The sequence below is a fragment of the Eurosta solidaginis genome, unplaced genomic scaffold, assembly GCF_040869045.1.
Source record: "Eurosta solidaginis isolate ZX-2024a unplaced genomic scaffold, ASM4086904v1 ctg00001215.1, whole genome shotgun sequence".
NCBI lineage: Eukaryota > Metazoa > Arthropoda > Insecta > Diptera > Tephritidae > Eurosta > Eurosta solidaginis.
Genome location: NW_027137076.1, coordinates 88,224 through 104,124, shown reverse-complemented (window position 1 = coordinate 104,124; position 15,901 = coordinate 88,224).

The window sequence follows — 15,901 nt, the reverse complement described above, 5'->3', positions numbered from 1 at the left end:
AATTTAAGTCAGACAGGGACTTCATTTTCAATTGTAGCCGAATATGCCAATACTGTACATGCCCATTTAGTTTCAATGAAAACATTATTTGAACGATTCAAAATCACTTGGCACGATTCTATAGAGACGGTATGCTTGGTTAGTTGTGCAATGCAATTGTAGCTTACTAAAGATTTGCCAACTAAGGTGCGCGTGTAGGCGCCCAAGTTACTACAACCTTCTATTGAGCCTCTTCTTTCAACTAACGTGGCATTGTTTGTTGTGTGCCTCGGTGGCACCAGTCGCTGCGCCAGCATAGCGTCGCTGCCTTGCTATGCTCTGTTGTGCGATGGAGGCCTACGTAATATGTTTTTCGTTGCTAATGTCGTTGAAGTTCTTTCTGTGCACAAACCAAATTTAGATAAGAATGGTGTTTACATAATTGGCAAGTTGCATAGTTACTAATAGTCGCGCACATAGTACAGGTTTACAAGTAGGATATGTGTAAAAAAATGTCGCCTACCGATCGCAAGGGGGTAACCTGGGAACTGATTTATTTGTTAAGGTACCTGGTATCCCTGCAAGAAGGTGCAAGCCAACCCCCTTTTCTGGCAACTTCACGTATTGCAAACAGGGATTCTTCTATTACTTCATTTTTGATTTCAAGGATACGCAATTGTTACAAATTTAAATATAGAATAATAAAGAAGTTGTATGTCATGAACGTGAGGATGAATATAACTCATTTTTTTTACTTAATATTTCGTGAATTGAGAATATGTTTGAAGAATGCCGTACGTCAGAATTTTATTCAGAGACATACTATGTATTTCAAAAAAACTTATTATTATTTTTTTTTTCAAAAACTCCCTATGTGAGCATAAGTTCAATGCTATTTGACTTGAGAACTTTGTCAGCCGAGTAAACTTCTTGTGATTTTAATGGATTTCACTATGATACTTAAATTGACGTAGTCACAAATACAACTTTTAGCAAACTTTTGAATCGGCTTACGAAATATCACCAACGTTGAGGACGCCTATTTTGTGTATATGCATTGCTCGGGGCGAGCGAGTGAATTCGAAGATTTTCTGGTGTCCTCGCTCTGGGTGTGCGCGGGACTGGTGGGGTTTTCTGTTCAGCGGGCCCTCGGTTAGTATTGTTAAAGCACCTAGAAAAAAAATGTTTTTTTTTTTTTGTTTGCGAGCTTTTGGTAAGCTCTCCCGTGTCTTCGTGCGTCTCGCTCCCTTTCTCCATTGCCCACCAGTAGTCAGGTGTAGGATTCCCTCCGGTAGACTCGACACGAGACCGGGGGTAGAGAACAAAAAAAAGAGAAGATGTAGGATCGCCCTCCGGTAGACTCGCACCATCACGAGACCGGGGGGTTGATTATAATTAGGGCCTCGGGAGAGACAGAAGCTTAGGGATAGCGGGGCATCACGGCGCGTGGTTGAACGCGTCTTTATGTCCCGCGCTCCCTTTCTCCATTGCCATCGCGTAGTACGCCTTAGGTTTCCCCTCCGGTAGACTCGCACCCTCACGAGACCGGGGGGTTGATTATAATATATGGCTCGAGAGAACCACAGGCTTAGGGATAGAGAGACGCGGGTTCCTTAATTTGCCTTCTATGCTATCACCAACCGTGGGCCTCTGATTTTAGGTAGCTGGGGGAAATAGAGTTTTGGTTTTTGGGTTTTGTAAGGCGGGCTTTGGCTCCTTACATTTAATCCTCCTTGTCGTGGGACGGAAGGAGTACCAATTTCGTAATTGGTCTAGTGGTTTGCCCCTTGTTTGTATGAACGTCAACAACACGCACACGGTTATCAGAGCCTGGGTGTGTGTTGACGATTCTCCCCATTCTCCACTCGTTGGGTTGGAGGTTGTCCTCTTTGATAACAACTAGGTCTCCGGGTTTTCGATTAGGTTGTGGATGTTTCCACTTGTATCGTTTCTGGATCTCGGTGAGATATTCGGTTTTCCATCGCTTGCAGAAAGTATGATGGAGGGCTTTGAGTTTCTGCCACCGATTGATCATCGAGGCAGGGCTCTCACTCGCATCCGGCTCTGGCGGAGCCAGTAGATGGCTGCCAGTGAGGAAATGTCCTGGGGTGAGCGGCTCTAGGTCCGTCGGGTCATTGGACGCCGGGCTGAGCGGCCGCGAGTTCAGGCATGCCTCGATGCGGCACAAGAGGGTGTGGAATTCCTCGAAGGTGAATTTGTGTGGTGAGGCTATCTTTTTGAAATAGCTTTTGAAGCTTTTCACTCCAGCCTCCCACAGCCCTCCCATATGGGGAGCGCCCGCAGGGATGAAATGCCAAGTGATTGATTGGTGGCTGTACTTCGAGACAGCATTGTCTCGGGCTTGTGAAATGAAAGTTTTGAATTCCGATCGTAGGGATCGTGAAGCTCCGACAAAGTTTGTACCGTTGTCGGAGTAGACGTTTTTGGGACATCCGCGTCTAGATATAAAACGGGCAAAAGCCGCCAGAAATGATGGGGTGCTGAGGTCAGTAGTGGCCTCCAGATGAATCGCTCGTGTGGAAAAACACACGAAAAGGCAGACATAGCCTTTGGATAGTCGACACCCTCTGCCGCGGTAACTTTTAATGTCGAAGGGTCCGGCGAAGTCCACTCCAGTATTCGTGAATGCACGGCTGAATGTCGTGCGTTCACGAGGGAGAATACCCATAAGTTGGGTCTGAGCACGCTTTCGGTGTATCGTGCAAACTTTGCAATTATGAATGGTTGCCCTAATCATGGTTTTGATGTTAGGTATCCAGTATTGGGCGCGTATCAGACGCAACATGAGCTGATTTTCCCCATGCAGACTTTGTTGATGAAACATTAGGACTGTAAGACGGGATAACCTGCAGTTGTATGGGAGGAGGATTGGGTGGCGTTCATTAAAAGCTAAGTCCTTTGACGCCCCGAGTCGCCCTCCTACCCGAATGATGCCATCTTGGTCTAAGTAGGGATTAAGTGAGAGTATTGCACTTTTCCCTCCTATTGGTTTTCCGGCCTTTAGATCATTATATTCGGAACTATAATGTTGTTTCTGATAGATTTTAATTAAGAGTTGGGTTACTGATTTGATCTGATCAGGAGAGATTAAAGGTGACTTGACCTGAAATGCTTTTTTTGTTTTGGGGTGAGTTCTTCGGTAGAACCTCATTACGTATGAGAGCACCCGTAAAGCCCTAGGTAGGTCTGAAAAGCGTTGAAGAACATCGATAATATTTACTGTTGTTTTTGCGCAGGTCTTCGCCCTCTTTTCCTCTACGGAGGTGATGTAGTCACTTTCTTGTGCTGGCCATTGGGAAGTGTCTTCTTGCAGCCAAGAAGGTCCCTGCCACCACAACGAATTGTTGACCAATTCAGACGCATGTAATCCTCTGCTACCCAAATCTGCTGGGTTAGATTCTGAGTTTACATGCAACCAGTCCTTATTTCCGACCATGTCGATGATCTTGGTGATCCGATGTGCGACGAAAGTGGACCAAGAACAGGGCGGTTTCCTTATCCATGCGAGGACGATAGTTGAATCCGTCCAAAGGTGCACTTTCACTGGTCCCAACTTGAGGTTCCTGAAAATTGATTCGGTGATTTCCGCTAACAGCACGGCTCCGCAAAGTTCCAAACGTGGAAGAGAAAGAGTTTTCACTGGGGCTACTCGGGTTTTGGCTAGAAGCAGGTTCGTGCAGACATTATCATCCGTTTTGACGCGCATGTAAATGGCTGCTGCATAAGCCTTCTCGGATGCGTCACAAAATCCATGGATCTCGATGTCGGTTCCTGGTGAAAAGTTGACCCATCTAGGTATCCGGATTTTATCGATTTCATGGTATTGGTCGGTGAAGGTTTTCCATCGTTCCAGCGTACTGGTAGATACTGGTTCGTCCCAAGTGGTGCCTTCCAACCAAATACTCTGCATGAGTATTTTTGCCACAATGACCATTGGTGCCAGCCATCCCAAGGGATCGAAAAGTTTGGCGATTGCTGATAGTATCGCTCTCTTCGTAATGTTTTCCGGGTTGTCCAGCGTCCCTGCTTTAAAATAAAATAAATCGGAGAGGGCATTCCATCGAATGCCTAACGCTTTAACTGAACTGGTATCTTCAAATGCCAGGAAGTTTTCATTGAGCAGGTCTGCTTTGGGGATGTCCCTTAGAATGTCCTCTGAGTTGGATGTCCATTTGCGAAGTGGAAAGACCGCTGAGTGTAGGACTTGACGGATTTCATCTCTGGCTTTAATAGTCGATGTGATCGTATGTCCACCCGCTAACACGTCATCTACATACATGTATTCTCGTAGTATGTTCGCCGCTGTAGGGTGTGAGTTTGACACGTCGTCTGCCAGTTGTAGGAGCGTTCTTATCGCGAGATATGGAGCGCAATTCACTCCGAAGGTAACCGTCTTTAATTCATAAAGACTAATAGGGTCATTCGGGGACGTGCGATGCACAATACGTTGAAATTTGGTGTGCTTATCGTTCACTCTAATTTGACGATACATCTTTTCGATGTCGCTATTGAAGACAAAACGGTATAGTCTCCATCGTAATATAAGGATGGGTAGATCAGCTTGTAGAACTGGGCCCGGTAGGAGAATATCGTTTAAGCTATTACAGTTGGCCGTAGGGCTCGAGGCGTTAAATACTACGCGTACCTTGGTGGTTGTACTTTCTGCTTTTACAACGGCGTGGTGGGGCAGGAAGTAATGATCCGAATCGTCGGATGGGATATTCTCTTTCAATTTTCTCATATGTCCGAGCGTTTCATATTCTGACAACACTCGAACATATTCCTTACCTAAATCTGGGTTTTTTATTAGCCGCCCCTCATTCCGGAAGAATTGAGAGCATGCACGCTTCAGGGATGGTCCTAAGTTAATATTGTTAGGGTAATCCTGCCGGAATGGTAGTGACACGGTGTACCTTCCATTCTCACTTCGCTGCGGTGTTTCTTTAAATAGTTGTTCGCAGTACCTTTCATCCTCATTTAATATTTTATTTTTGGGTACATTTTCTACCTCCCAGAAAGCTTTGAGTTGGTTGTCTAACGCAACCTCGTTGTAGAAAGACATAATGCTCTTCGTTGGATTCGATACGACCGGTCAGTATCCAACCGAACACTGTCTCTTGGGCTAAGAGTGTGTTTAGCACATTCTTTTTTATACCGTTCATTACAATTTGGGGATATATGTCTCCGCCAAGTATGAGGTCTACGTCTTCGTTGACGTAGAACCTCTTGTCTGCCAAAACCAAGTCTGGGAATGCCTGCATAGTCATTGCGTTGATATGGCAGGATGGAAGATTCCCAGTGCGTTCCGTTAGAACTAGTACGGGTGTAGTCAGGCTGAAGCAGGGATCCACTGGTGAACGTAGTTCGATGTTGGATGCTTCTTTCACCTGAGCTGACACCGCATTTGTGATGCCTGAAACATAGGCATGCATTTTCCTCGCTGGCAAATTCTGCGTTTCAGTCTTTCAGTTATAAAGGAACATTCAGATCCAGAATCAATTAATGCCCGCGCGGAGAAGTCGGTACCATTAAGGTGAATGTGTAAGCGAGCAGTTCCTAATAGCACGCCTGTGCTGGAATTGGCATGGCAGGATTTGACATTCTGATTCGCAGAGGAAGGTGGTTGTCCCGATTCCTGTCTTTTCCTTGCCTGTGCAGAAGTTGATGGGGCATTATCCGCATCTTTGAAGGGATTTCGTACCGCCGGTTGCTGAAGTGTGTCCGCATGCAGGAGCGTGTGGTGACGAGAGTGGCATTTGGAACAGTTGTATGAACTGGTGCACCTCGTCACTGTGTGTCCTGGGGATAAACAATTCAGGCAGCCATTTGTGGATTTGACGAATTTAATCCTTTCTACTGGGTTTAAATCGCAAAAACGTGAACAGTTGCGTAATCTGTGCTCCGTAGATTTGCACATTTTACACATTGATTTTGTTGTTTGCTTGGTTACTTTGGTTTGAAAAGCACCAAGTCTTTTTCTAGGGTTTTCCGTCGACTGGCGCGACGTGTTTGATTTTTGCACTTTAGAAGTGGCATTCCCTGTAAAACCAGACACGGTTTCAAGTGTCTGGAAACGATTTGACAAGAATTTGTCCATATCCTCCCACTTGGATATGTCCGTCTTGTGGTCAATGCTCTGCTCACATAGAGCCAACGTATTTTCAGGTAATTTTGTCGAACATAAATAGGTAATAATCGCATCCCAATTTGAAACATCGATCTGATGTGTTTGTAGAGATGCCAAGCAATTATTTATGTCGCGCTGTAAGGTTTTGATAGAGCTGCCGCACTCGCTATCTATCTTTTTTAGATTAAACAAAATTTGTAGTTGTGAGTTTACGAGAATCCGCTTATTCTCGTATCTCTCACATAGGTTTTTCCAGGCTGTTTCGAAGCCTTCATTTGTCAAGGGACATTTCTTGACGATGTCCTTTGCCTCACCTTGAGTTTTCTGATTGAGGTGGAACAACTTTTCTACCGGGCTTAGGCGACTGTTGTTTTTGTATATGGCCGTGAACAGATCACGAAACGTTGGCCAAGATAGGTAGTCGCCCTTGAACACCTCAGTATCACAAGCTGGCAGGCGGATACTATGTTCGCGCGCGCGTTCTCCCTCAGGTTTGATTGCCCTATCTTTTTCCTCCTTCAATTTAGTTTGAATTTCAGCCATGTTCGACATGCATCTCAGGAATACGGCATATGCCGCTTTATCCTTGATCTTGACCGCTGCAATTTTCTTAGCATCGAGCGTGTCAGAGTCAAGCAATTCCTCGAGGGTGGTCTCGGCTTTTTCCCACTTAGCTTGTAACTCTTTTTGCTGTATTGCAAGAGTGTGTATAGTGTGCAGAGCCGCATTTATGTCATTAAAATCAGCCTCGAATTCGATTATTCGATCGGCCAATCTAATATATGATTCCATGTTCATGGATTAAAGTGGAAAGCGAATTAATCAAGGGATATAAAACTTGAAAACCTGAGCCAATCACCCAACCAACAACTATTAAAATTACGCAGAATTGATTATTACTTTTAATTTGTTTATTTTTGTCTGATTTTGCAGAATATTTGTGCCGTAAAACAGGGAGCAGGGGGAAGCAACACCAATGTGTTTTGTGTAAATAAAGGGGGCCTTTCGCCACTTCCAAGTTAAATTGTATTGTATAATAAGTGCGCGCGCTGGTATGAACTCGACGAAAAGTGTAAAAACGTGTAATAAATCTTGTGCGAAAATTTATTAAGAAACTAGTGAAATTAAAGTGGTGCAAAAAGAAAATTTAAATCAAATGTCGTGAAATTTTATGTGAAAGTGAGGTTATGTGTACCTCTTCCTTGTGCTGTGTCCGGAGAGCCTTACCGCTGGTGGGGGGACAGGCCAGATAGTCACAAGGAATGTTACGCGTTTGGACTTCTCCTTCTTTTCGTCACTAATTTTTTACACTTTTCGCACTTAATACCAAATCACTACGCGTGTGGCACTGAGAATATTTATTTTTTTTTTTTACTCGGTTTTATTTATTTTTTATAACCAAAAAAAAATTGTGGCAAGAAATATTGCACTTACTCAGGTATTTTTTGGTGACTTGTATACTGGTGATGATGTGATGATGTGGCAAGATAACTCGGTGTTGCAGTGGCTTCCGCTCGCTGTCGATTGCTCAGTGTTTGACGGTGGTTTTAAATAATACCCGTTCTTAAATTTATTGTCTTATCGCTGTTGATTGTGGCAAAAACTCTCCGTATAACTTTTTATGTGAGGAATTTGAAATTTGTGCGGTCAGCTACGGTCGTATTTTGTGGACTGTAATTTAGGTGCTGTATATTCCTTTCTCGGGGAGATAGGAGCAAATGTTCGGCCGGTGTGCGTCTAATCCTGGAGAGGTGGGCGCACCGGGTCGATCTCAATGGGAATAAGCGGGTTGGAATAAAATCAGAGAATACGAGATTTCTCGTTATAATAGATATGATTTATTGGGTAAATGTGAAAATAGCAAAGGTTACAATATTACCTGAATAAACGCAAACAATTACGGCAGAGATCGCTGGCGGCAGATGTGAACAGGTTGGCTGTTAGAATCCAAGAGGCCGGTTGTATAGCAAGCTACAACCGTTGACCCGCAAAATCCTCCGTTTTGGAGGGGAAAGGCACCCACACATCAACCCGGACATGCATATGCATGAGTGCTGACAAAAAACACCCATACACGTACATGTACATGCATGCCCATGCATGTGGCGGTGATGGTGTGGGTGGTTACAAATTAATTCGAGTATCGAGTATCGATTCGCAGGGTTGCATTGGAGGGATCGCAGACAGATGCGGAAAAAGTTAGGCATCCTGCCTAAACAGTCTTCTCATTTTACTTGCCACATCATGCGGTAGTCAAACCAGATAAGGTCACCACCAAAGTTCGTGTGGTTTTCAACGCCTCTAAAAAATCTGGGTCAGGAAAATCCCTGAATGACGTGCTATACACTGGTCCAACTCTCCAACCAGATCTCATGCTACTAATTCTACAGTGGCGCATGCATAAGTATGTGTTCAATGGAGACATTGAAAAAATGTACCGTCAGATCCTTATACACGAGGACGACAAAGATTTTCAGCGAATCCTATTTCGCAAATCGGCCAACACCAATGTTAGCGATTTCAATCTAAAAACGGTTACATTCGGCGTCAATTGTGCATCATATATCGCTACTCGTACGTTGCATCAACTATCTGATGACAAGAAAGCGATATTCCCGTTGGCTGCAACAATTCTCAAGACGCAAACGTATGTCGACGACATCCTATCCGGAAGTCATACCGTCGATAACGCCACTGAATCACTCGTTCAAGTGATAAACGCCCTAAAATCAGCTGATTTCATTCTAAAGAAACTACTGGCTAATCACCCGGCCATATTAGAACAGTTTCCGAAGGAGGATCTTCTAGACTCCAACTTCTTAAAATTTGAGAGCACTTCCAATACCAAAACATTCGATGGAACGCGCTCACGGACAAATTTTCATACACCATTCTGCCGGAACACACCCAAAATTCGGTCACAAAGCGACAAATTGTATCTTCTGTTGCAAAACTTTTTGACCCGGCAGGATGGCTGTCGCCAGTTACGATCCAGGCCAAGAGGCTTCTCCAAGAAATCTGGCTGGATGGCAGCGATTGGGATGAAAGCGCCAAACCCGCAACATTATCAAAATGGCAACATTTCGCAGAAAATCTGCCAGCCATTTGCCACATCGAAATCCCTCGATGAGTTAATGTCGTTCCAGGGCAAGACACCCAAATCCACGGGTCCTGTGATGCCTCGGAAAAAGCATATTGCGCAGCGATTTACATCCGCACACATGTGGGCAACCAAATAAAATCTTCTCTTTTGGTTGCGAAAGGCAAAGTTGCCCCCATAAAAACTGTAAGCTTACCCCGCTTAGAGTTATGTGGTGCAGTCCTACTCGCAAAACTGGCTTCAACTGTTCGAAAACAGCTCGACTTACAAGCATGCAACACATTATTATGGTCAGATTCTGAGATTGTACTAGCCTGGCTAGAAAAATCTCCATCGACCTGGAAGACTTATGTGGCCAACCGTACCTCTCAAATTCGAGAATATTTTCCCAGCGGCACCTGGCGCCATGCATCTAGCCAAGGCAACCCTGCTGATCTTGGCACACGTGGTTGCAAGCCGCATGATTTGACAGGCTCTTCACTTTGGTGGCACGGACCACAATGGCTTTCTTGCCACGTTTCGGCATGGCCAAAGCCGAAAGCAGGTAGCGCTTCTCCACCCGAGAAACGCAAGGTCGAAGCATATCACGCACTCGAGAAAGAGGACGACATTCTTCAACGTTTCTCCTCATACTCTCGAGCTCTCCGTGTGATTGCATACGTGTTCCGCTTTGCGAACAATGCCTGCAACGAATCCAAATCGGTGGCAACAACACATACTCCCCATCTGACGTACAAAGAGTTGCAACATGTGAAAACGCGGCTTGTGGCAATGGCACAATCTCGCCATTTCGGGGCGGAAAAGAGCGCCTTACAAAACAATATGCCAATAAGCAAAAAGAGTTCCCTTCTGGCGCTTGACCCATTTCTGGATGGATACGGGCTCCTACGTATCGGTGAAAGATTGGAACATTCTACAATGCAATGCAACGAGAAGCATCCAGTAATCCTTCCTCCGGATTCAAGGCTCTGCCAGTTGTATCTGGAGTTTTTACACCGCCTGCTTCTTCATGCAGAAATGCGGTTAATGCTCCAAATGGTGAGGCAAGAGTACTACGTTTTATGGATGTGTGTTATTATGGATATTCAGGATATGTTATTATGGATATTCAACTCATCTGGATATTCAGGATATGTAATTATGGATATTCAACTCATCTGGTATTGTTCAATTTATTCGTTCAATATTCACGATACATTTTTAATTAAATATTCGTTTAATGATAAATTCAAAAGTAAAGTAATATAAAAATTTTCACATCAAATACAACATGAAATATAAAAATTTGAAACTCGATTTTTAAAGAAAAATTAAAGTTTTAACAATAACAAGTATTTCATAACAACGTGTAGCAAATCCCTACACTACTCCCGAATTCGTCAGAATTCCTTTTGGATTACGAGATTCAGCTCAAACATTCCAAAGGTTTATAAATGAAGTGTTGCACGATTTAGATTTTATATTTGTTTATTTGGACGACATACTGATAGCTAGTAAAGATGAATCAGAACATTTACAACATCTTAATATACTATTTCAACGTTTAGATAAGTACGGATTGAACATCAAGCCATCTAAATGCGTTTTTGGAGTAGGTAAAATCAATTTCCTAGGTTACAACATATCGTCTGAAGGTATTCAACCATCAGCAGAGAAAATTCAATCAATTCTTGATTTTGGACGACCAATGTCAATCAAACAAATGCAAAAGTTTGTGGGAATGGTTAATTTTTATCATAGGTATATACCAAAGCTTGCTGGAATGCTAGACCCAGTATACAGCATGATAACGAAAGCATCGAAGAGCAAAGATAAAGTACTTGATTGGTCTGATGAAACATTGCAGGCATTTGAGAAAGTAAAAGAGAGTTTTGCTAAGAAAACATTGTTAACACATTTCAACAGTGAAGCAATTCTTTCTGTTGCTGTAGACGCATCAAATAGGGCTATTGGAGGAGTTCTTCAACAGGAAATCAACAATACTAAAGAACCGTTAGCTTTCTTCTCTAAGAAACTTAGTCCGTCTGAATGTAAATATAGTACTTTTGATAGAGAGTTACTCGCTATTTATTTAACTATTAAACACTTTAAACATTGGTTGGAAGGTAGATCTTTTACGGTTTATACGGATCACAAGCCACTTACATTTGCATTAAATTCAAAGGTGGATCGAAGTCCAAGACAGACAAGACATTTGGAGTTCATATCCCAATTTACTAGTGACATTAAATACATAAAAGGGAAATTAAACTGTGTTGCAGATGCGTTGTCAAGGATACCCGAAGTTTTAACGTTAGAAACCATTGACATAAATTTAAAAGAGTTATTTATTGAACAAGGAAAAGATGGTGAAATAAAATCATTAGTAGAAAATCTAAATTGTAGACATAAATTAGAGCTAATATCAGTTCCATTTTTAAATATTCAAATTTGGTGTGAGACATCACTTAATTTAACAAGGCCATATATACCTCAAGTGTTAAGAAAATTAGTGTTTGAGAAATTACATGGTATAGCCCACGTTGGTATTAAAGCAACACGCCGGTTAATCACTAATAGATACTTTTGGCCAGGAATGAATAAAGATGTAAACCAGTGGGCGAAAGAGTGCATTAATTGTCAAAAAAGTAAAATTTATAGACATACAAATTCGCAAGTTTCGAAAATACCAATTCCAAAAGGACGTTTTGAACATGTACATTTAGATATCGTTGGACCTCTTCCTCCATCACATGATTTTAGGTATATATTAACTTTAATAGATAGGAATTCTCGTTGGCCAGAAGCATATCCTCTTCAAAATATTTCCGCGAAAAATGTGGCAGAAACTTTCATTCGTGAGTATATATCACGATTTGGAGTTCCGTTGACAATTACAACTGATCAGGGAGCGCAATTTACATCGCAGGTTTTTACAGAGCTCTCAAAAATATTAGGAAGTCATAAAATCATAACCACTGCTTATCTCCCAAATTTTATCTGCCAGTTGCAAAAGATCATTAATATTATTTAAATTAGCACTAGTCAATGCAACATAAAGATTTTTTGGAAGTTTACGTAACCAAAGATTTTTAAGGAAATTTGAATCGATAGTATTACCTGCTAGTTGGTCAAGAGTCCTATAATATTCAGAAGGTTTCCGATCACCTATCTCAGTATCTGATAAAATTTTATCCAATCTTCTCTGTTCGCTTAAGGAGTGCCTATCAATAAGATTTTTCTTTAAATTGTCATATTTTCCACTTTCAGGTGGATTTTGAATAACATCTAATACATTTGCGATAATGTCTTGTGGTAAAGCAGTTATTACAAACTCGTATTTAGTCAAATCTCTAGTTATACCTTTTGTAGCAAATTGCGTCTCAGCATGTACGAACCATCCTTCTGGACAGTTCGACCAAAATTGCGGTAATTTTACCGAAGTGGCACAAATTTCATTCCTATCGTAAGGATTGCGTATATTATCTGATGAGAACTCACATGGATCCTCTATATCTATAAGAGACCTGTTTTGTCTATCTCCCGCGCCCGTTTCACGCGGAGAATGAAACATTTTGAAAAAGGTTCACAAAAAAAAAAAAAAAATAATAATAACAATCCTATAGATAGACTTCTATAAATATATTATAAAATTAAAATCGAATTATATAATAATAAATATTTAATAGTTGATGTGGATATGTTGTAACGTTACAGCTGAATGACTGCACAGGAAATGCACACGAAACGTAGTGACCGAAATCACTACCACACACTTTAGCGACGCTCTGATCCACGTATTAACGTAATTCGATGACGAAAGTAGAACAAGTAGGCATTGTAATATACATAATTATTTATCAAATGTAAAGGTAACTCATAAACGCCGTCGTTTGCTGTTGCAGTGATGAATTACTGTATAGATAACTGCGCTGTTGGTGATTAACTGAGAGCAAAAATGTATAGAACTTTCTAAATGATTCAAGATGCAGTGAGTATAATTGAGGATATGTATGTGCGTATGTATTGGGCAATTTGACTGCTGACTCAGATGTACTTTTGAGTTTGTGTTATACTCCTTCAACAAATAAGTCGTAACTTGACTGTACGACGTGTTCTAGTTGACGATTTCCGCTTTGTACCGTTAATAGCATTCATCCTCAAAACGTTCACATGAACAAAAATACAAAAGATACTTACACTGCTGTAAAATTTAACTAATGGTATACAAATTAGTTGGGAAGAACTATATCTTTCTGATCTGAAGATAGAGTAACACCAAGAAACCTTCCAGAAATATTGATTGTATGGATTGCTGGCCGTTTGTTGTATATATCTAATATTCCGCTTTGAGTAAAATTTCAGCTTGAATTCGCAAGGATTACGTCTAGAAATACGTTTGTTGTATATATCTAATATTCCGCTTATATCTAATATTCCGCTTTGAATAAAATTTCCAGCTTAAATTCGCAAGGATTACGCTCTTCGGCTCATGGCAGGATCGCCAAATTTTATGGATGTGTGTTATTATGGATATTCAGGATATGTTATTATGGATATTCAACTCATCTGGATATTCAGGATATGTAATTATGGATATTCAACTCATCTGGTATTGTTCAATTTATTCGTTCAATATTCACGATACATTTTTAATTAAATATTCGTTTAATGATAAATTCAAAAGTAAAGTAATATAAAAATTTTCACATCAAATATAACATGAAATATAAAAATTTGAAACTCGATTTTTAAAAAAGAAAAATTAAAGTTTTAACAATAACAAGTATTTCATAACAACGTGTAGTAAATCCCTACACTACGTACCAAAACTAAAGCCTCTTATAAATAAATGCATTTTTCAAATCTTGCACGCTTTTCAAACAGAAAACGCGCACGCAAATAATGGCAGCTCTACCACCTGAGCGCTGCAATTTCTCACTCCCCTCGGTTCTCATCGGCATCGGTTCTGAGGTCGACCACTATCATAAAAGGGTACATGGCTGCATTCGTCTGTTTTTCAATAAAGGCAGTACACCTCGAGCTATGCTCGGACCTTACTACTGAAGCCTTTCGAGCAGCATTCGCCCGATTCGTTGGCAGACGAGGTTATCCCTCAAAAATGATGAGCGACAATGGTAAAACGTTCATTGGCGCTCAGCGCGCACTCGAACGCGACTTCGTTAAATTTCTTAACGAATGCTCTGCGGACATTGTGCAAAAATATGCCCCCCAGGGAATAAAGTGGCAGCATATTCCACCCAGCGCCCCTCATATGGGCGGCTTGTGGGAATCCGCAGTAAAAAGTTTTAAAACCGACTTCAAAAAAACCGCTTCATCCCACAAGTTTACATTCGAAGAATTCACGACGCTGTTGGTGCGTATTGAAGCAGTTCTCAATTCGAGGCCTCTAACGTCACTATCCCAGGACCCAGCTGACTTCACAGCGCTCACTCCGGGTCACTTCCTTCGAGGTGCACCGCTATCAGCCATTCCTGAGCCAAACGCGGAAGACCTCTCCTGGGTAAATCGATGGGAAAAGCTCAAATCGCTTCATCAATTCACCAATTCAGTCGACGCTGGAAAGAGGATTATCTGAAGGACCTTCAGAAACGATATAAATGGCAAACGCCACAGCGAAATCCTCAACCAGGCGACCTCGTCGTAATTAAAGAAATTCACTCCCACCCACCGAGTGGCGTCTGGGACGAATCGAGAACGTTTGCCACGGACATGACAACCATGTTCGGGTTGTAGAGGTTCGCACCCAAAATGGGCTTGTTATACGCCCCTTAGTTAAACTGTGCTTCCTTCCAATGGAGCACCCTTCGAGCACAGCGCTCTAACTTATATACGTTTCCCCTGTCTAATTATCTTTCCGTTTATCATCCGCTGTATCCAACTACTTCTCGTTTCTCTGTCTGCTCTTATACTTCCAGGACGACACCCATCTGGCCCCCACGGCAGAGACCGACAGCTGCGTTCAGTGTCGGCTCTGCCTCCACTACCACGCGCAGCGGACAGATCGAAGAAACCAGCGGCAACCCCCAAACCGGAACATATGGCCAAGCGCACGATCACGCACACCACACAAGGCCTGCCAACGACGTAATATAGCCAGTCGCGCCTCAAATACCACCATCCGCGCCTTGCAGGAAATGCAGAAGGTCCTTACAAGCACCTCCCTGCAGGGCGGGCAGGATGTTTAAGCCACCTCTATCCCCATTAGACGGCGGCAATCCCTATGCGCAGCCGTGCGCGGCGAATGGAAAGGCGCCAACGAACACCCACCACTGCCATCGGCGAGGAACAATATTCCATTCGCTAGTCTAGCACTATCAATCGGGAATCGCGGACGCGCTCCTATTTTAACGTGCCATAAGCATATATATATATACAATTATAATATATATTTTTTATATGATCAGCAAAAGTTGTTTTTTAAAGTTTAAAGTTAACTTACTCAACCAAGTTTTCTGTGCAAAGTGAATTTTGTAAAATCATGGACAACTAAAGGAGAAATTAAAAATGTAAAATTTATAACGTTTTAAGAAAAACCCATCAGCTTTTTATTTAGCGAAGCGAAGAGTGTAGCGAAGGAAGACCCGGTGAATTTGTTCAGTATGTTATCGATTTCGCCATAATGTTGGGTGAAGTTCTTCCACCGTTCTAATGTAGTTGGTGAGACAGGCTCG